Here is a 21173-nt window from a genome sequence, read left to right as displayed (position 1 = left end):
GGCTTTGAACTCTTGCAGTCCAGCGAGCCAGTCTGAATCATGCCCATGGTGCATTTGACAACATTGCTTTCACTAGTAATATGCTCCAATTGAGCTGCACACAAAGTTCAATTTTGTTCTCAAAATGGGAAAAAACATGTGCACTGCAGGTGGGGCAGATGTAACGTATTGAAAGAGTTAAAATATTTTTATGTGAGTTATTTTGTTTCTGTGCAGGGTAAATACTGGCTGCACTAATTTAACACTGCAATATAGATTTCAGTTTCAACACACCCCACCCAAATTTAACTCTCTCTGCACATGTTACCTCCGCCCCACCTGCAGTGTATATGGTTTTGCCCATTTTGAGAACAAATTTGTACTGCGATCAGATCTAAATAAAGGCCTTAGTGTGTACACTCTGGATGATTTGAACATTTCAATGCTTCAACCTGTTAGAATTGGCAAAAGCATTTGAAAAAATTGTCTAATATGCACCCAGCTATAATATGCATTAATAAAGATTTGATAATGACTCTCTTGGTCCAACATGGTTTTGTGAGAAAATCCTTTTCTAGCATAAACTAAAAATACTTTGTATTCTGCTAACTTACATTAGGATATATTTACTTACCGCGCCACATGCAGATGTGCAGCACTTTTTTCAATTACCTACTTAACTGTCTTGAGTATATATATATATATATATATATATATATATATATATATATATATATATATATAGATGCTTCAGGGCATATGATTTGCTTTACCATTTTCTGGATTGCAATCACAGAGGGGATTCTGCATCGTACAGAAAATAAGTGCCTTGCTTCAAACTAATATCTATTTTAAACCACCCCTAAATTAATTACAGCTCTTCAATATTCTCTTAATATACTTCTTGTTTAAGCCTCATTTAATTCTTAATGAAGCCGTAAGAGCTGCCTTTATTTCATACGCAATGCTTATAGTTTAGTGTGTTTATTACATTGGTATGGCAGCTTTACAACTGTACATTTAATTTTCTTCATATTGAGTTTACTATGGGTGCTAACAGTCTTATTTATAGCATGGTATGACACCTAATCTCTGATATATCTAATGACATTTAAAAAGTAATTTTGCTGTAGGGAAAAAGTCCCTGCTGCCACCTGCTATATCAAGAATGCCCCGTAAATGACTGACCTTCACCTCTTCGTTTTCAAAATATTTTTTTCAAAAACAGTGGGAAGCTTAAAAGTAGTTGTTCTCCAGAAAAAAATTAAAGTGCTTATTGTACAGGCAATAGCCAGATTGTTGTTGTTGTTATTATTATTATTATTATTATTATTATTATTATTAATAATAATATTTAAAAGCTGTAACTGTTATATTGCCATTATATAATTTGGCCTGCCTGCTATATTATATAAAAACAATACAAATAATATTTTATTTTAATAAACATAGATAGGGTTGATTATACTACAGTATATCAGAATTGTCAAAAACAAATAAAACCTATATGATTAAACATTTATATAAAGTACTCTATGTTCTCTACCAGCTCATGTAGAAGCGAGCAGTCATTTGTAATTCAGCTGCACAGCTCACTGAAGAATTTGCCATTTGAAAAGTGTTGTGGTTGACACTTGACAAGTTGACATTATTTTTCCCTTTCATTTTTTACACTTACAAAAGCTGACAGATAACAAATTGTGAAAAACTATTTTTCTTTACTTGGAAAAAATGTCACATATTAAAATATATTTGTATAAATGTTTCATTATAAATAAAAAAAAATCTTAACAACTTAATTGTTCTTGAAAAGCAAGACAATGATAATATTTTTCTGAAAAGGATGATACTGTATACAGTATGTCAAAATTTTCATTTGTTTCCTCAAATTGCAGCCAGAAATGTATAAAACTGGGGGAGGTTTAGCAAATCTGGGAGAACAATAAAGTGGAGAAAGATGCATAACATTTTACAGGCTGTACTTAAAAAATGACAGCTATGAGCTGGTTGGTTTTTTCTCTATCATCCATCCTGGAGACACAGCTAACCATAGGATGTAGACGGGTTCAGAGGAGCCAAGGCACCTATGCTAAGTCTTTAAGAGGCTGGCTCCTCCCCTGCTGCATCCCAGAAGACCTCGGTTTAATTTAGGTGCCCACAGGAGTGGGGCTGGGTGATGCAGCCAGATTAGAGACAGTTAGAATTTTTTATTGTATTAATTTCCTTTAGCTAGCAGCAGGCTCAGTGTGAGGTTATGCTGTTATTTAGCACTACAGGGGCTGAAAGCAGCACTTCTCTGTCAGAGCCCTGTGAGCTAGTGAGAAAGCATTGCTTTCCTCCATCTCAGCGCTAAGAACTTTCTGTTGTTTGCATGGAGAGGTCTTCTGGGCCCTGGGGGGACACTTCACTGGCTTCCTGCTAGAAGGAGGTCTCAGGTGACAGACCCCCCATTATGGATTGATGGCTAACTCTATGGGAGGACATGCCAGTTACAGGAGCCCTGCACAGCAGTGCACTCCAAAATGATCCCTTTCAAGGGGAGTAATTAGGAGACAGAAGAATTAGCTAATGGGAGTGGATGAAGGGGAAGGGTGCCAAAATATATATACTCCCCGCTGAAGCAGGTACTCGGTCTCTTCTTAGCTGCAGTCTGGCTCTATTTTTCCCCTGTAATGCGGAGCTGAAAGAGTTTGCCTTGTTACAGTCTGCAGCTGTGATTCTTCTGTGCAGTGCCTTACCTGTGACCACTGAGGGTCAGCGACAACAGCAGCTAATAGATAAGTACCACTGGTTCATTACTCTGTATAGCACCTGTCAACTGCACTGTGTTTCTTATTTCAATGGCTGAAAGGTGTCATTCTGCTGTTGCTGAAGAGGGGGCATCTGCAGGTCTTGGCAAGTTAAATTAACTAGTGAGCAGTTGGACCAGGGGTATTTGTGCCCTACCTGTGAAGCTGTTTCCATTGGGGCTCAAGGGCAGAGGATAGAGCAGCCTGAGCCTGCGTGGGTGGCAGCCCTGGGCAGATCTCTAGCAGATCTAGTGCAGGCCCTGAATAGGCAGAAGGTCGATTTAAGCAGTTCCCCTAAGCTGTTTCCCTCATCTCAGCCTACTCTGAGCTCCCCTCCACCTTCACAGGGGTATCCTGCTTTAACGCAGGTAATGCAGCACACTGCACAGGGTGTACATAAGATGAGTTCCTTTATGGAACAGTTTCTGAGGGTCCCTGACACTCAGTCCACCATGTGCCCCTTATTATCTCAACCTCTCCTTAGACCAGATTCAAATGAAGAGGAGGAGTGCGAGTTTTCTGAGGAAAATCCTTGGGGGCAGAATAGGATATTAACACCTCTACCCCTGGAGTTGAGGATTTAATTATGGCTATTTGCCAGACATTGGCTATTGATGATGTGAACCTGGTGCAGCGTGAGGGTGTTTTCAAAAGGCAGCACAAGTCTGGGGTGACATTTCCTGTAGACGGCAGTTAATCTGGCTTAATAAGTGAGGCATGGAAAACATCGGATAAGTGGGTTGTTATGCCCAAAAATTAAAAAAATGTGTACCCCATGCCTAAGGATCATGTTTAGTTGTGGGAAAAAGTTCCTATAGTAGACTCACCCATGGCACATCTGTCCAAGGCTACAGCCCTCCCTATAACGGCGGTAGTAGTATTTAGGGACCCTATTGATAAAATGATAGAGGGCTGCCTTAAAGCAACCTTTGAAGGGGTGGGAATTGTATTGCGCCCAATAATTGCTTCAACCTGGGTCTCAAAGACCATGATTGTTTGAGCGAATGCCTTGTGTGCTAAACTTAAGCACACTTTTGAGTTGTTTGCTTTGGCTGAGAAATTGAAGTGTGCAGCCGAATATGTATGTGAAGCTGTGAGCTACTATGGTTGCTGCTAGGAGAGCAGTATGGCTCAAGACTTGGGAGGCTGATAGTGAGTCCAAAAAGTGTTAAATGGGGAATTCCTCTTTGGTGAAGAGTTGGAGTCCCCGATTAAACAGGCTACAGGTGGAAAGAGTATCTTTCTGCCTGTTCCGGCGGGAAAACAAAGGTTCTTCTAAATACAGGGCGTTTCGCTCTTCCTTTCATTCCTCCTATCAGGGTGAAGCATCTGGGAGGGGACAATCTGGCAGAGGTAACTTTTCCTCTGGCAGAGGAAAGTCTGCAAAGCCCCATATTGGTGCCTTCGCTAAGAAGCCCTCCTCAAAGTTTGAGGATAAATCCTTGGCATGATTCGAACCAGCTGATTACAGTCCATGCAGAACTCTTGAGTGCAGAAAGTAATTTAGGAAGGTTACAGAATAAATCTCAGGGGGACTTTTTCTTCTGACAACTTAACAACATGAATGAAGTGGGGATGCTGCTAGTGCCTCCAGGGGAGTGATAGAGGGGTTTCTATTCAAATCTATTTTTGGTTGCCAAGCCAGATGGCTCTTTCAGGCTTATTCTTAACCTGAAGTCCCTAAACAATCATTTGTGGGTGGATCACTTCAGAATAGAGTCTCTATGATCTGTTTTATAGAGCATGGAGCCAGGAGAATTAATGGCCTCCATTGACATTCGGGACACAAATTTAGATGTTCCGGTACTTATGTAGTATCTGGGCTCCCGTTTTTCTTATGAGACCGCGTCCCCTCACGGGGCTCGCTGCGCTCGCCACGTTTCGGGCACGGTGGCTCGCTGCGCTCGCCACACTATATAAAATCAACTCCATGCGTAGTTGGATAGTAGGGGTATGAAAAAATGGGGTGCATTTAACATGGGAGCCCAGATAATACATAAGTACCGATGTTCCTATTGTGAAGGAGCATCGATCTCTATTAACATTTGTAATGGGACTACTGCATCTTCAATTCCAGGCCCTTCCCTTTGGGCTGGCAACAGCGCCAAGATTTTTTTACCACAATTATGGCAGTTATGGCAGTAGACTGAAAGGAATAGTTACTATTCCATATTAGGATGGTCTACTTTTCAAGGCACCATCAGAGGAGTTGCTAGAGGAACATCTCAGGGTGGCAACACAGATTTAGCAGGATCACAGATAGATTCTGAGCTTTAGGAAGTCTCATTTGACCCCGACACAGAAACAACAGTTTCTGGGAGTAATACTTGACACACATCTGCATCGGGTGTTTCTACTGGAGGACAAGGCCAAGGAAATTTGTCAGTTGGTGATGCAAATCCTCCAGACACCCAGACTATCAGTTTTGATGTGCCTCAAGCTATTGGGCAAGATGGTGGCCACATTCGAGACCTTACAGTATGCCCATTTTCATTCAAGGGTGTTCCAATGGAACATTCTGAGCTGTTGGTTAGGGGACCCACAAAGCCATGAAACAGGAAAAGTTACTCTTGTCACAAGAGACAAGGAGTCGCTTCAATGGTGGAGGGAGTTGTAAAATCTACAAATGAGTTGCTCCTTGCAGACCTGGTCCAGGATTGTGGTTACCACCGATGCAATCCTCAAGGGGTGGGGAGCAATAGCCATGCACCTCTGACTACAGAGACTTTGGTCTCGGTCAGAGTCATCCATTTCAATAAATGTAATGGAACTCAGAGCAATACTGCGGGCACTTCAACAAGCAGTCGGAGAATGCCACAGCTGTAGCATATGTGAATCATCAGGACAGCACTCGCAGCCGGATGGCTATGCAGGAGATGTCACAGATTCTCAGGTGAGCGGAGCTTCATGTTCCGACTGTCTGCAATCTTCATTCCGGGGATCCAGAATGTGGAAGCAGAATGGATTTGCAGGAGGGAGAGTGGTCCTTACATCCGGAGGTGTTTCATGAGCTGTCAGTCTGCTGGGGGCTCTCAGGGGTGGATATGTTGGCCTCATGACACAATTGTCAATTTCCCCAGTTTTGCTCACTATTTGCAGACCTTGTTATATGGTGCTCAATGTTAATTTATGCTGTAATTGTGGGGGACATTTATCAAAGCTTATAGTGAATAAAAGTGTAAAGACATAAAAAGGGATTTGCATAAGAACTTACCAGTAAATGGCAATTTGGACACTGGAGAGCACACATGCACAGGCTTCATTAAGGAGCCCACTTTTTATCCTGGTCGACCTATTATAGCAGCAAGAGACTTGGGGCGAAATTTAATAGGGTGCAATTTTTTTATTTTTTACGATTTTTTTCGCAAAAACTGCCGTTTTCGGACATTTTCCGAAAATCGCATATTTTATATGTTGCGATTTTCGGAAAAATTCACATTTTTTAAAGGTGCGATTTTTAGTTAGACTAAAAATCGCATCCAGATGTTTTCCCATTAAAAAGTATAGAACTCGCATATTTAATGTTTTGCGATTTTTAGTAAAGGTTACTAAAAATCGCAAAAAAAATAGACCAGGTTCTGACTGGCGATTTTGTCAGAAACATGCACAGATCATTGAGATCTGTGCATGGTTCTGCTGTAAAAAATTGTTAAAAAAAAACAAAAAAAAAACGGCGTGCGGTCCGCCCTCCTGAGCATAACCAGCCCCGGGCTCAAAAAGTCGGTGCTGGTATCATAAAATCAGAGGGACAAACAAATAGGGGTTCCCTTGATTTAATGAAACCAGCACCAGACTCAAGGTCCGGCACTGGTTCCCAAAATACGGGGGACAAAATGACTAGGGGTCCCCCGTATTTTAAGAACCAGGACCAGACCCAACCAGCCAGCAGGGTAATGCCACAGCCGGGGGACACTTATTATATAAGGTCCCGCGGCCAAAGCATTATCCCCGTTGCTGGTCAGCATGGGCAGGGGTCCTGGGGAAGTGGGGACCCCCCAATGAAGGGGTCCCCCCCTCCAGGACTTACCAGCCCATGCTGAAAGTCCGGGTCTGTCCCCGATGTCCCTGGGCGGTGGGCATCGGGCTAATGAAAAGTGTAAAAAAAAGAATAAAAACTATTGTCTTATACTGTAGAACTATGAGTCCCAGCAAGCCTACCCGCATGCTGGGACTTGGAGAACCACAAGTCCCAGCATGCGGTACATTAAAGGGCCCGCTGGCACTTGTAGTTCCACAGTACAAAAAATAGTTAAATAAAACACACACTGACACCCAGAAAAATAAAAGTTTAATACATCCACATCCCACACATACTGATACTTACCTACCTTGAGCCTGTAGGTCGGTCCCTGGATCCTGGGTCCGGGGTCCGGGGCTCCTGGGCCGAAGAGTCCGGTTCCGGGGCCTTGGTCCTGGTTCCGGGGCTGGTCCGGGGTCCTGGGCTCCAGGGCTGATGTCTCCGGGGTCCAGGATCCGAAGTAATCCAAAAAGGGTACCCGAGGAAGGAAATCCTACTCACCTGGTCCCCGGCGACGACCCCGGCATCTTCTCCGGCAGACGCGCTGCTCCCGGCTGGTACCCGCTCACGGACTGGAGAGGCGCAGAGATGTTCATCTTCCGCGCCTCTCCTCAGAATGATTCCATTGGCCGCCTAGCGGCCAATCAGGAGCCGACTTTCTCGCATCGGGGACAGTCCCGGACTTTCAGCATGGGCTGGTAAGTCCTGGAGGGGGGGGACCCCTTCATTGGGGGGGTCCCCACTTCCCCAGGACCCCTGTCCATGCTGACCAGTCACGGGGATAATGCTTTGGCCGCGGGACCTTATATAATAAGTGTCCCCCGGCTGTGGCATTACCCTGCTGGCTGGTTGGGTCTGGTGCTGGTTCTTAAAATACGGGGGACCCCTAGTCATTTTGTCCTCCGTATTTTGGGAACCAGCGCCGGACCTTGAGCCTGGTGCTGGTTTCATTAAATCAAGGGAATCCCTATTTGTTTGTCCCTCTGATTTTATGATACCAGCACCGGCTTTTTGAGCCCGGGGCTGGTTATGCTTAGGAGGGGGGACCGCACGCCGTTTCATGACTGATAATCGCACATTTTCAGGACTTAAAAATCGCACAAAATCGCACTTTATTGCGGCAAAATCCCATCTCATTAAATATGCGAAAATCGGCCCAATGACGCGATTTTAAAAAGTGCTATTTTGTGCGATTTTTATACATGCTTAAAAATCGCATGTCATTAAATTTCACCCTTGATCTATTATAGTGCATTTATATGTTTGTTAATCTTGAAAAAGGTTTCATAAAACCGAAACGTTGATTTGCATAGAGCTGTATTACTGTCTTTCTAACTCCCTCTGAGTGCCGCTCACCCCCTGGTTGATCTTCACTGCATACTCATATAGGAGACGGCACCTGGGCAACTACTACAAGGAGAAAGGAGTGCTGGGTCAGTGCTGGCTATATATAGCCAGCAAGGAAAGAAGAAAGGGGCACTCATTGCATTTTATTAGCAAAAAGTTTTTTTAATCCTTAAAGTGGCTGCATATGTCCGATATTTTGGTCCTAGACCTTGACGCGGGTACAGAGTGTAAGGACTAGATTAGGCTGCCACACCGGCCAGATGTAGTCAGCACTACATTCCGGTTGCCATGATAATGCGGTGCTTCCCATGTTATACATATACACAATCTAAAACATAAAATAAATAGAACAAATCAACGCGACTGGAAGAGTCGTGTTTTTGATTTTGAGTAATGCTTTCTTTACAGAGAAACGGTGGGCTGCAATCCTCTCTTTTAGGGCGTGAACCCTTTTGCCTACATCTATTTTGTGGCACGGGCACAATATAGACAACATACTTCGTATCACAATCCATATGGTGCCTGATGTCATATATGCGACCCCGTCACTGAATGCTGCCAACGGCCCTGTGTATTGTGCAGTTGAAGGTGATGCACATTCATTTTGGTATTAACACCCCTCCCATCTACCTTCAGGTGTTTTTAATTAGTACAGGTTCCTACAGATGGAGCCATTCTTGTTAGAACAGCTCCCGGTGCGATGATCGCCAATTGCCACCCCATGCCACCGTGCACCAGAATGGGGCGCACGCTTAAAAGACACTTGCATGTCCCATTCTTGGCAATAGGATGCACAAGTGAGTGAGATACTCACGCATCCCTATTTTCCGGCCCATCCTCCGACAGCACTTGCCAGTTATTGAAATCTGGCAAGCACTCAGCATGTAAGGAAGCGGCTCCATCTGTACTTTGCTGACATATTAGAATGCACTCTATTTAAAGGCAAGACCTTAATAATGTCATACAATTTGTTAGTATTAGGGATATTATTAATACATCTAATGAAGTTTACCTGGACACTGTGGATGTACCCATATTTTTTAGGGTTACCTATCAGTATTCTTAGTGCTTAGCATGTGCACATTGAAGAAGCCACTGACTACTTGATATCTGAGAGGCAAAGAAACACATTGCAGGACACCCAGATTTCTTCATTACTCCTTGTACCATGCTTTTGGAGGAATAATTGTCACTGGTTGGGCTGTAGACCTTATGGAGTCTAAGTAATCTACTCTCCTACATTGGTTGCATTATGGAAAGCTAAGCACCAGAGAGGATCATTGTGGAGCATTTGATATATTAACTTCTACAGATATTACTGATTCTGCTAATATTGCTTTCAAAAGACTGAATACTATAAATGAATTACTGATCTAAGTAACTAAATATTACTAATCACCTAATGACTGATTATATGTATAAATCAGTAGTCAGTTGGAATAATAAGTCAATCTGACTTTTTCATTGATGCATCATGAATGTATTAATTTATTGCTCTTATGTGTATTTTAATGTCCCTATATACTGATATGTATTAACTTGTATCCTTAAAAAAACAATATATAAATGTTTGTGGAACAAATTATAACCCAATTGAGTTGCATGTCGAAAGTACACTTTACATTTCATCTGTTGATCTTATTTTATGAGATTTAGCAATCACCTCTTTATAGGAAGCAGCAGGTCGGAATTGTTTTACATAGTCATTCTTAAGCTGTCATAAGAATTATCATCCTGAATAAATATTGAAAGAAAGAAATAAAAGTAGAATCAAAGGGCTAATTCAGCATGGATCACTAAAAAGAGAATTCAGAAACTGATGAATTATGGATTGATTGCACATACATACCGTGTGAATCGTGCATATGCAAGAGGAATAAGCGACAATAAATGTGTATAGTAATCCTCTTGCAGTTTAACTGTCAATAATCTGGCTTTTAGGGATTGAACCCTGATGTTTTTTTGGAGTGTAAAAAAAGTCAAGCCCAGACATTTTGTAGGGTGGTCTGTGATGTCAGGAATGACCACTTTCACCCTCTCTCAGTGTCAGATTAGTGGGGATCATGACAGACAGTATCCCGAGCTACCGCTGCTCCGAAAGTGGGGATCCCGACTCACAGGGGCTATTCTCCCTTGTGGGGGTCCACAACCCCCCCCCCTCCGAGGGACAATAGAACCTGTGGCGAGTCTTCTTTGCACTCACCCCCCTGTTGGAGCACCGGCTGTCGAGATTCCAACGTCAGGATACTGACTGTCGGGATCCCCACTGTCGGATCCTCATACCACACCCAGTGGAAGCCACTGACCTACTCACATTTGAAAAGACAGTAAAATCCTATCAATGGTTCAGGAATTGGTTATGGATTTACAATTGGAATCTGATTAGCGATCCTTTTGCAGTTCTCTAGAAATTTATCAAGGGTAACTTTCCCTTTCTGTCTGGATGACGGCTTACTCCCTGCAGTCCACTTTGAATTCTACCTTGTTAGCAATTCATGCAGAATTAGCACCAATAATCCATTGGACCATCAATAAAACTGAATCCAATGTCTATATTTTTGCTCAGTTTCAGAAGAGATACATATGTTGAGACATTCCAAAAGTAGTAGAATATGACATTACAGAATGTAAAAAAAATGGAAGCAAAAAAAAAATTGGAATGAGGAAGAAAACTCAGACAATTTAAAAAAAACACTTATCAAGACAGAGAGCAACAGAAGAAGTCTGGCAATCCCGGGCAGGGAGAAAGTCTCTGGGCCATGAGACTTCTATTCTATCACACATCTACATAAATTCTCAGGACATTTGAATGAATGTATTATTTTTATACACTTAAGAAAACCAATATTCTATCCGATTCTTTGTGAAATAACTAACACCTGCATATTGGAGAATTTTTTTTATTTCACATGAACACTCTCACACTGATATCCTCTCTGCATGTCTGACAGTTTCCTGTATAATCTAAAGTTAATGAAAGACATTAATTGCCTGTTTCAAACATTATATTTCTTGGGTTTTTCTTCAGAGCTTGTTATTTTGGTTTTCACATGATCGCTATGAAATTGCTAGCACAGTAACATTTTCACTATATAAGCCAAACACCATAGGTTGCATCAGCCTAAAGGTCCCTAATAGTTATGACTGGAGAAAAACTATTTTCTAATATGATACATTTTGTAATCCATACATACAAGGGCATATATATATATATATATATATATATATCCATCCAAGAATGCCAGCACTCAAGTGTACATGTATAATAGACCCAGGTGCCAGAAAGAAATGATATACAATCCAAAGTCCCACCAGTTAGGACAATAACGGCACTCAAAGGGATTTTGCAGCTTGAGAAAAAACTGTATTAAAATACAGACATGTGCAGAACAATGGGTAACGTTTCGGGGGACAAACCCCGTCCTCAGACCCTCTTACAGCAACCAGCTCCCCCAAAAGTGATCCCATTTATATCTTACCTGAAGCCGCCACGCTCCCCGGACATCTCAGCCACGTCTGCTGCTGCCAGAAGTGATCAGCGCGCACTTCCGCCATGGTGCACTCAGAGTGTTGCCTAGCAACTTCTCTGCTTGCATTCCACGGGCGGGAGGCGTCATCTGACACCAGCCTAGACAACTTTTTCCGTTTGAGCACCTTGACAAAGGGGTTACCGCACCCCGAAACGTTGGTCGTTTGCCGCACCTGATTAAAACCTTTTGAAAGTTACCTCCGAGTGCCGCCCATCACTGCGCATTTATATGTATATATATATATATATATATATATATATTGATGCAAGTCGACGGCACCCAGAGGCAATAAGGACAAGACACTGCAGTTCAGTGATCAAACGTTTTCGATGTATTGATTTCACATCGTCATCAGGGTGCAGTATAAACATAGTGAACATATCTTTATAGGAAATGACCCTCACCATGTGAAGAACCCAAGAGAGGCAGGTCAGGTGTCAGAGCGCCCACTAGTGACGCGCTCACCTGGTTGCCAAGGAAACCAGTAAGGTACCGTGAAAAAGTGACATAAGGTGTAATACAAAAAGAACGAGTAAGATAGTGAATAATAATGTAGCAAGATAGATAATATGTACAGTGTATCAAAGTACCGTGGAGAAGTGACACAAAATGTGGCTAAATGGAATAATAAACGAATAGCAACATGTAAAATGCAACAACGGCTATTTGCATACGGCGATGCACCAATAAATTGTATAACCTGACAAGGTGGTTAAACGCGTAAGAATAACTTGAATGGTGTACACATTACACAGATGAATAGCACAGATAAATTGCAGATAAATTGCACAGATAAATTGCACAGATAAATTGCACGACATGGGAAGTACACACCAAACGATCTGTATGTTGGATGTAAAGCGAGACAAAAATGACTATGATCGATCAGGTATGTTAGAGGCAGCAGTGAAGTCCGGCGGACTCATTGAGCCCTTTGGGTGCTAACGTACCCAGCTCATGTATCCAGCGAGCTTCTCGCCGTAGCAGACAGAGTGAACGATCACCTCCTCTGATGTTGGCAGGCTCGTGGTCAATGATGGTGTAACGAAGCGTAGGGAGACCATGTGCCCTCTCAATGAAGTGACGCGCCACTGGTTGGTCACTATGACCACTGGCTAAGGCAGCCTTGATGGTGGATTTGTGTCCTGCGATGCATTCTCTAAGGGTACGATCGGTCTTGCCGACGTACCCTAGTCCACATGGGCATGTGATAAGATAAACAATGTACCTTGTGGTACAGGTTACCTGGTGTCGTAAAGTGATGCGTCGTCCCGTGTGGGGATGTGGAAAGTCCTTGCCCGTGATGAGTGCCCTACAGACAGCACAACCCAGACAACGATAACACCCTTTATGTCTCTGTAAGAATGTGTTCTGTTCAGACTGTGCATCCTTGAGACCACTGATGTCTGTCCTCATGACCCAGTCACGTACATTTTTGCCTCTGCTATAGCAGGGCATGATCTTAGTGTCATGTAGTCTAAGGTCCGGGTCGGTCCTGACAATGGGCCATAATTGTTTGGAGATTTTTTGTATGTGGGTACTGCAAGAGTTAAAGTGATTAACCCATGGAATCCTTTTGCTGGGTGCTTCCTTTTTAGAGGAAGTCAATGCCTGTTCCCTGCTAATCTTGAGTGCTTTGTTCTTAGCTATACGGAGTTGATCGCTGTTGTAACCCCTTGCGATAAAGTCCGGGCTCATCCTATCTATGTGTAGTACCGCTGCTTCATGGTTCGAGCAGATCCTAACTGCTCGTAAGAATTGCGAGTAGGGGAGGGATAGTTTGAGCTTCTCAGGATGGAAACTAGTGGCATGCAATGATGTATTGCGGTCAGTGGGTTTACAGTATAATTCAGTACTAATTATGCCATTAGCAAGACTGACCTGTACATCAAGGTAATTGACAGTATTTGGACTCATGCTGTAGGTAAATTGTACAGGATGTTTGGTATCGTTGTGTGTTGTGATGAATGTTTCGAGTGCTGCTTGACCACCTGACCATATCACAAACAGGTCATCAATATATCTTGTGTAGAATACAGTACTGTTGACAAATTCAGAATTATTAAACATGATATCTTCTTCAACCATATACATGTACGCATTGGCGTACGATGGAGCCACATTCGACCCCATCGCACACCCAGAGGCCTGCAAGTAGAATGCATTGTCAAACATAAAATAGTTGCATGTAAGTACCATCTCCAATAAGTCCAGTACCAAGTCAATATCAGGTCCGGAGTACCACTGATTACCATCAATCAGGCGTTTGACCGCCCCCACACCCTCCAGATTGGGGATAACAGTATATAAGCTAGATATGTCCAAGCTGCATAGAATGGCATCTTTGTGTATAGTTCCAATGGATTCAAGTTTCTTAAGAAACATGGTAGTGTCAAGTAAGTGACGGGGGTGGTTGACAATACAAGGCTGAAGGATGGTGTCAAGGTAGGTAGAGATCTTTTGGAATAAGCCACCTCTGGCAGAAATTATCGGTCTGCCCGGGGGACATTCAAGTGATTTATGTATCTTAGGCAAGGAATAAATGAGGGGCACAGTCAGATTGTTGGTCATAAGGGCAGAACAAAGTGCTGCAGTAATGAATCCATCTTGAACAGCTCTCTTGAGTCTGTCATTAAGTCGTTTGGCAAATGTCATAGTAGGGTCAGAGTCAAGCTTGCGGTATACGTTAACATCACTCAATTGGGACTTCCGGCCCCGCCCCCGAATGCAGCGGTAGCGGGAAAGGGGAGCTCCGACACCAGGGCACTCCACGCCGCATGTAACGCGGCTAACAGCCCTTCAATTGCCCGCCCGCCACCTCCTAACCTTGCGTGAAGCCCCCCGCTGTATGAAGCGCTACACCAGCGCGATGCCCAGCACCTCCAGCCGCACAAAACGGGAGAGAGAGCGGCCTGCTCCGATTTCCAAGATGGCGCCGGACGCCGGACTTAAGAAAACTTCCCCAGCTTCACCCTCCTCTGTCTCCAAAACCTCCTCTGCGTGCAGCAACCCAAGCTCCCCACAAGCGGACACTGATACCCAGCGCAGTGAGTACTGTCCCCCTGAAACACCCCTACCACCACTGACTGCTCCAGTTACTTATGGGGACATGGTGACAGCCATAAGGGCAGCCATAGGACCCCTCTTAAAGGAACAGACTGCTGACATTAATCGACAGATTGCCCAACTACAGCAGAGAGCACAGATCACTGAGCAGACAGTGGGGGCAAACTTCGCTGATATTGCAGAATTAAAGGACACAGTACAAAATGCTCAGAAAGAAATATTATACCTGCACAATAAAGTGCAGGATTTGGAGAATCGCTCCCGCAGATGTAACCTGCGCATTGTTGGATTGCCAGAGGCTGTACATGGGCAAGCACTATTTGACTTTATCAGGGGGACACTTCCAGAACTGCTGCAAATTTCTGATAGATGCGAAGACCTCGTGATAGAGAGGGCTCACAGGCTGGGGTCCATTCGGCCACAAGATGGCGCCAAACCACGTGCAGTAATTTTCAAACCCCTAAATTTCCTGCACAAGGAATTAATATGGTCAGCATCCAGGAAACAGAGGGATATCCAGTGGCAGGACAATAAAATCCTGATTTTTCAAGATTTCTCCGCTGAACTATCTAAGGCCCGCAGAGATTTTGCACCCACGTGTGCGAAACTAATAAGGGATGGTGTAAAGTTTGCCATGCTGTATCCGGCAAGATTACGTGTCTTTCAGGGCAACTCCTTCAAAGACTTCAGCTCACACTTAGACGCTGAAGCTTACCTGCAAGAGCGGGAAGAATCATCTAGACCAACCCACTCCTGGGCAGACGATCCATCATGATCACCTCCAACAACAAGCTTATAAAAATCAGAGCTGCCTGAAGGGGGATGCCCCATAAGTACATCATTGATTATGCAAGTTTTTCCTTTTTGATTCACTCCTCACATGAACGCTTTGGAGAACTGTTTTCCCTTGATCCAGGAGAACCCAGAAGCAAATGGTTCACCGAACCCCATACACCTATATGTCTTTCTTCAACTCCTACTCCCTACCCTAAGATGCCGGTTTTTGAAACTTCCAAATCCAAATACCCCCCCCATCCCCCTCCCCCCCAATTCAATCTACAAGTAAAATGGGACTACTCAAAGCTGGAAAATACATAGAGAACTCTTTGGTTGGGCCCACCTGGCCCCTCGAGTAACCAGATCCTATTGTTCCCACTTATATGTCAAAATGCCCTCCCTGTCTGTCTTCCCCAAATCCCCTAACTCCCTTTACCCCCCCACCTCCCCTCTATCCCCCTCCCATTTTTTACGCCTGTGGCGGGCGTGACACTCACTTGGTTAAGTCACTTTAAATTGATGTTGGCTGTTGTTATAGCCATTGTTACTATTTGCATAATATTAATAATTAAGGTTGTGTGTGTGGAGCTAGTGCTCTGGTGGAGGCACCTCTCCAGATTTCTCCTCTCTCAGACCCGAGCTACCAGTGATACGGTATGGTTGCTGGGTCCATATTTCCGGAAGTCTATACATTACTGTTTTTTCTCCCCCCCCCTTTCTTTATCTTTTCCTACCCTATCCATCCCCACAAACCCCTCCCTTGCAGTTACAAGACCTTCAAAATGATTGCATATCTCGCTGATAATGTTGATATTATGTGCCATTTTGTCCCGCTCCCTTCCAATACGTACTCATGTCCACGTTGACTGTAGGTAGCTGGAATGTGGGCGGGATAAACTCCCCTCAAAAGAGGAAGCGTATCCTAATGTACCTTAATAAATTGCATGTCGATATTATGTGCCTGCAGGAAACCCATCTCACACAGCCTGAGACGGCCAAGCTCCGGATGCTCAACTGGCAGGTTCTAGCATCAGCTTCCCTAAACTCCAAATCCAGAGGAGTTGTGATTCTTGCGAAGAAACAAACACCGCTCACGGCCGAACCCCTGTATTCAGATCCGAACGGTAGATATACCCTATGCCGCATCACAATAGCACAGACTCAGTATGTAATTTTAAATGTATATGCCCCCAACACCTACTCTAGACAATTTTTCCTAGATATCATACACGTTCTCACCCCATACCTCCACTTACCCATCATATTATGTGGCGACTTAAACCTAATCTCTGACCCAGACCTAGACAAACAAATACCGACCTACAGATCACTACCCAGACTGGGGGTTCCGGCCCTGGCAGCCAGATTGCAACTGATGGATGTGTGGAGAGTATTCCACCCCACAGAGAAAGAATACACATGTCTCTCTGCCTCCGCCGGAACCCTATCACGAATAGACTATATACTACTCTCAACCTCCCTGTTTCCAGCACTCATAACTTCCTTTATCGAACCTATTGCCCTGTCCGACCATGCAGTAACATGGCTTAAAATTCGCCTATCCCCTGAAAAAAGATCGATCATCACTTGGAGATGCCCCTCTCACCTTTCGACTTCCCCCTCCCTACAGAAAACTGCACAGGCAACCTGGGATGACTATGCATCCCATAACCACCCTACTGCTTTGAACAATCCCTCACTATATTGGCAGGCCTCCAAGGCCACAGTGAGAGGTGCAATAATTTCCCAAACCTCCTTCCAGAGGAGATCCATTGCACAGGAATTTGCCCAGGCCCAAACTGTATTATCTGCCAAATACATAAGCTACAAAAACTCACCGTCACCAACCACCAAACTAGAGTACCAACAGGCCAAATCAACCTTTGAAGGCTTATTTATCAAATCGGAATCTCTCCACACCTTTGCCTCTAACGCCCGCTTTTATAAATTTGGGAATAAGTCCAGCAAGCTACTCTCTAACCTGCTTAAGGGACATCACGCCCCATCTGTGGTGCATCCTTTGAAACGCTCTGACGGGACTATAACCACCTCCAACTCTCAAATTGCCCAAGAACTATCCTCCTTCTACACTAACCTTTATGCTGCTCCCCAACCAGATACAGACCAAGCTAGACAATTCTGGGAAGGCCTATCTATCCCCCAACTATCTCCCGAAGATGCAGAAACCCTTTCCGAGCCAATCACATTAGAAGAGGTTCAAAAAACTATAGCAGGCCTACATCTGGGGAAAGCTCCAGGACCTGATGGGTTCACCCCAGAATACTATAAATTAATGTCCCCTAAAATATCACCTGCCCTAGTAAATATGTATAACCAAATTATGCAGACCAATGTGGTCCCAGCCCATTTTAACTTAGCAACTATTAAGGTCCTTCCAAAAGAGGGACGCGATCTATCCGACCCGGGGTCGTACAGACCTATATCCCTATTGGATATAGACTACAAAATTTTAACCAAGATTCTGGCCGAGAGACTTAAAAAACTATTGCCCTCCCTGGTCCACCCAGACCAGACCGGCTTCGTCTCGGGTCGGAACCCAGTGACAAATATTAGAAAGGTACTATCAGCCCTCCACATCTCCCAGGGGACCAGGTCGGACGCCTCGATGGCGGTCCTCTCTTTGGACGCAGAAAAGGCGTTTGACATGGTCCTCTGGGACCATTTATTCGACACCCTCAGAAAATTCTCCTTCCCGAACACATTCATTAAATTAATACGCTCTCTATATAGCAACTCCTCATCACGAATCATGTGCAATGGATCTCTTTCGGACCCCTTCCCCATAGCTCGAGGGACGAGGCAGGGTTGCCCCCTGTCACCCCTCCTTTTCGCCCTGGCCCTGGAACCCCTGGCCACAGCACTGCGCCAAACCCCAACCTTTGGGGGGATCCGGGTGGGGAAGGTTGATCTCCGTGTCTCACTGTTTGCTGATGACATGCTTTTGTTTCTCACTTCCCCAATACACTCCCTACCCGTGGCCCTCAAACTAATCCAGAGTTTTAGCTCATTCTCGGGCTATAAAATAAACATAACAAAATCAGAATTAATGATGTTAAAAGGCCCTCCTCCGCTCTTCCCTGCCGGCTCAGATCTCCAATCTATAAAATCACAAACGTCCCAGATAAAGTATCTGGGTATTCAAATCCCAAATAGGCTAGATAAATTGTATTCCAGCAACTTCGACCCTCTGCTATCCTCTATGGCTAATTCCCTGGAAGCGTGGGCGAACCTACCACTGTCCCTGCTCGGAAGAGCGGAGGTAATCAAATCTATGATTATCCCTAGACTACTCTATATTCTCCAGATGCTCCCTATGAAAATATCCAATGCGGATGTCAAAACACTTAACTCCAAGATCTCCAAATTCCTTTGGAACGGGAAAAAGGCCAAAATATCACTGCATAAACTCCACCTCCCCAAAGCCATGGGAGGCCTTAACATTCCTGACTTAAATCTATATTCCAAATCCCTACTATGCAGATTTGCAATAGGCTGGCTGACTGAACTAGGAACCTACTCAGACTTTGACCTAGACTGTGCCATCTTTGCCCCGTATTCCCCAAGTGCCCTCCTCCACACCCCAAAAACCAAACTACCCAAACACATAGCCCAAAATAGACTCTTCATTGAGATTCATGCGGCATGGTGGTCGGTATCAAAAACACTAGGTCACACACCTCAGATATCTCCCTGGCTGTCCATATGGGGCAACCCCTTACTACCCCCAAGCGTAGACTGTGCAGGCTTCAGACGCCTATTCCATAAGGGTCTAAAACGCACTTCCCAGGTCTTTGATCCGGGAGGACGCCCTTATACTATTCCTGAATTACAGCAGAAATATAATTTACCCTACGCTTCATTCTTTCCTCTTGTCCAACTAACCCATTACATCCGCTCATTACCTTCACTTAACCCCAATGAACCTGTCACATTGATGCTATCCGGAGTCTTGGCCAAGTTTCAACAGGGTAAGTTTAAGTCAAAAATGTTATATGATCCCATAGCAGCGCTCCCAGGAGCCAAACACCAGGAACTGGTCAATAAGTCATGGTCAAGAGACCTGACAAGTTTACAGGACTCCAACGCACTATTTAAATATCACCTCAAAACATTAAAAATTCTAAAATCATCTGTGCTACAGGAGGTTCATGTGAAATGCCTCCATAAAGCATATATATCCCAACACCAGCGTAGTTTCTTTGTCCCAGAGGAAGATGGTAAATGCTTGAAATGCCACTCCCCTAAGGCCTCATTGGCCCACAACTTTTGGTCCTGCAGGCACATAATGAGATTCTGGAATAAGATTGTGACATATATCAGACTTCACTTCCACTTCCAAGCAACCCTTGATCCACTACCCCTATTATTTGCCAACTTCGACTCCTGGCCCATTCCCCATCCAGCCTCTAAGCTGATCCCAACTCTCACCCTTATTGTTACAGTGGCAAAGAAAATTATACTTAACGCATGGATAAAACCCCACCTGCCCACGACTCTGGAAGTGGAGTCCCTCCTACTAAAGTACCTTTATTATGATAGATATGATCTTCTGAAACACCCCTCCCCTTCCTCAACCAGGAAATTTTGCTCCACATGGGGCCCATTCATAAACAGTCGACCGCCGTCGCAGAAAACCGAGATTTGCACAATCCTTGAGATTTCAGAAAACTCATTGTAAATGTATACCAAAGATGTATTGAAAAATGTGATGACTGAGGTAACTGCATCCCCCCCCCCCCTCTATCCCCTCCTATCCCCTCCCCCCCCTCTCTTGTTTTATTCTTTCTTCCTGTTCCACCATTCAGACAAAGAAAATAGAGAAAAACGTAGGATAAAGAATGTTATTGGTTTATTTCATGTTTAACGGGATGTATGACAAGTGCTACCATTACATATTAATGACCCAGTTGAACTGGGACTATATTAACACCTGATGAACAACTGTATTCAAATGTTTTTGATGGTAAACTCATTTTTGTCCTCAATAAACATATTTGAAAAAAAAAAAAAACATCACTCAATTGTCTGGTTAATTCTGCACTGTAATCAGTCAAATTCTGGATCACAATTATCGGCGGGACGAATGATAATGTCAGTGTAGTTAGACAAATCTTTAAGCGCTTGCATCTCAGCAGTGTTAATGTTGGATCGCTTACCCTTCCATTGGTGTGCCTTCTCCACGTTCAATTTGACTTTCTGGTCTAAAAGACGGTTGAAGGTCTTGATTGACGGATTGGCCGATGTGGGGTCAAAACGTGATCTGGGTTGTAGTTTTTGTAGAGCAGGAGGCAGTGGTGTTGCAGCAGAGGATGTGTCAGTTATTCTGTCCTCAGCTTTAGCCCCATGATAAAATTCATGTAGCTTTAGCTGTCTATTGAGTTTTCTTCAGTCAACGTAAGTGAGTGATCCGACAAATTGAAGATCATGCTTTCACTTTGCTTTCACTTTGCGGTGAAGCGGAGGTCGTGTGTGGGCGTCGTTGCCGCTTGCCCACTGGTATACCCGATTAAGCTCGTAATCGGCATTAACCTTTGCCAGTTTTTCTTTCTTGAATTGTATTAGCTCATTTTTGTAAGTGGCAATTTGGGCTTCGAGTTTGTCGACCCACTTTTGAGAGGTGTCCTGTTGGAATTTGGTACGGTGTTG

The sequence above is a fragment of the Crinia signifera genome, chromosome 1 (genome assembly GCF_055691185.1).
Source record: "Crinia signifera chromosome 1, ASM5569118v1, whole genome shotgun sequence".
Lineage (NCBI taxonomy): Eukaryota > Metazoa > Chordata > Amphibia > Anura > Myobatrachidae > Crinia > Crinia signifera.
This window is presented reverse-complemented; position numbering follows the sequence as displayed.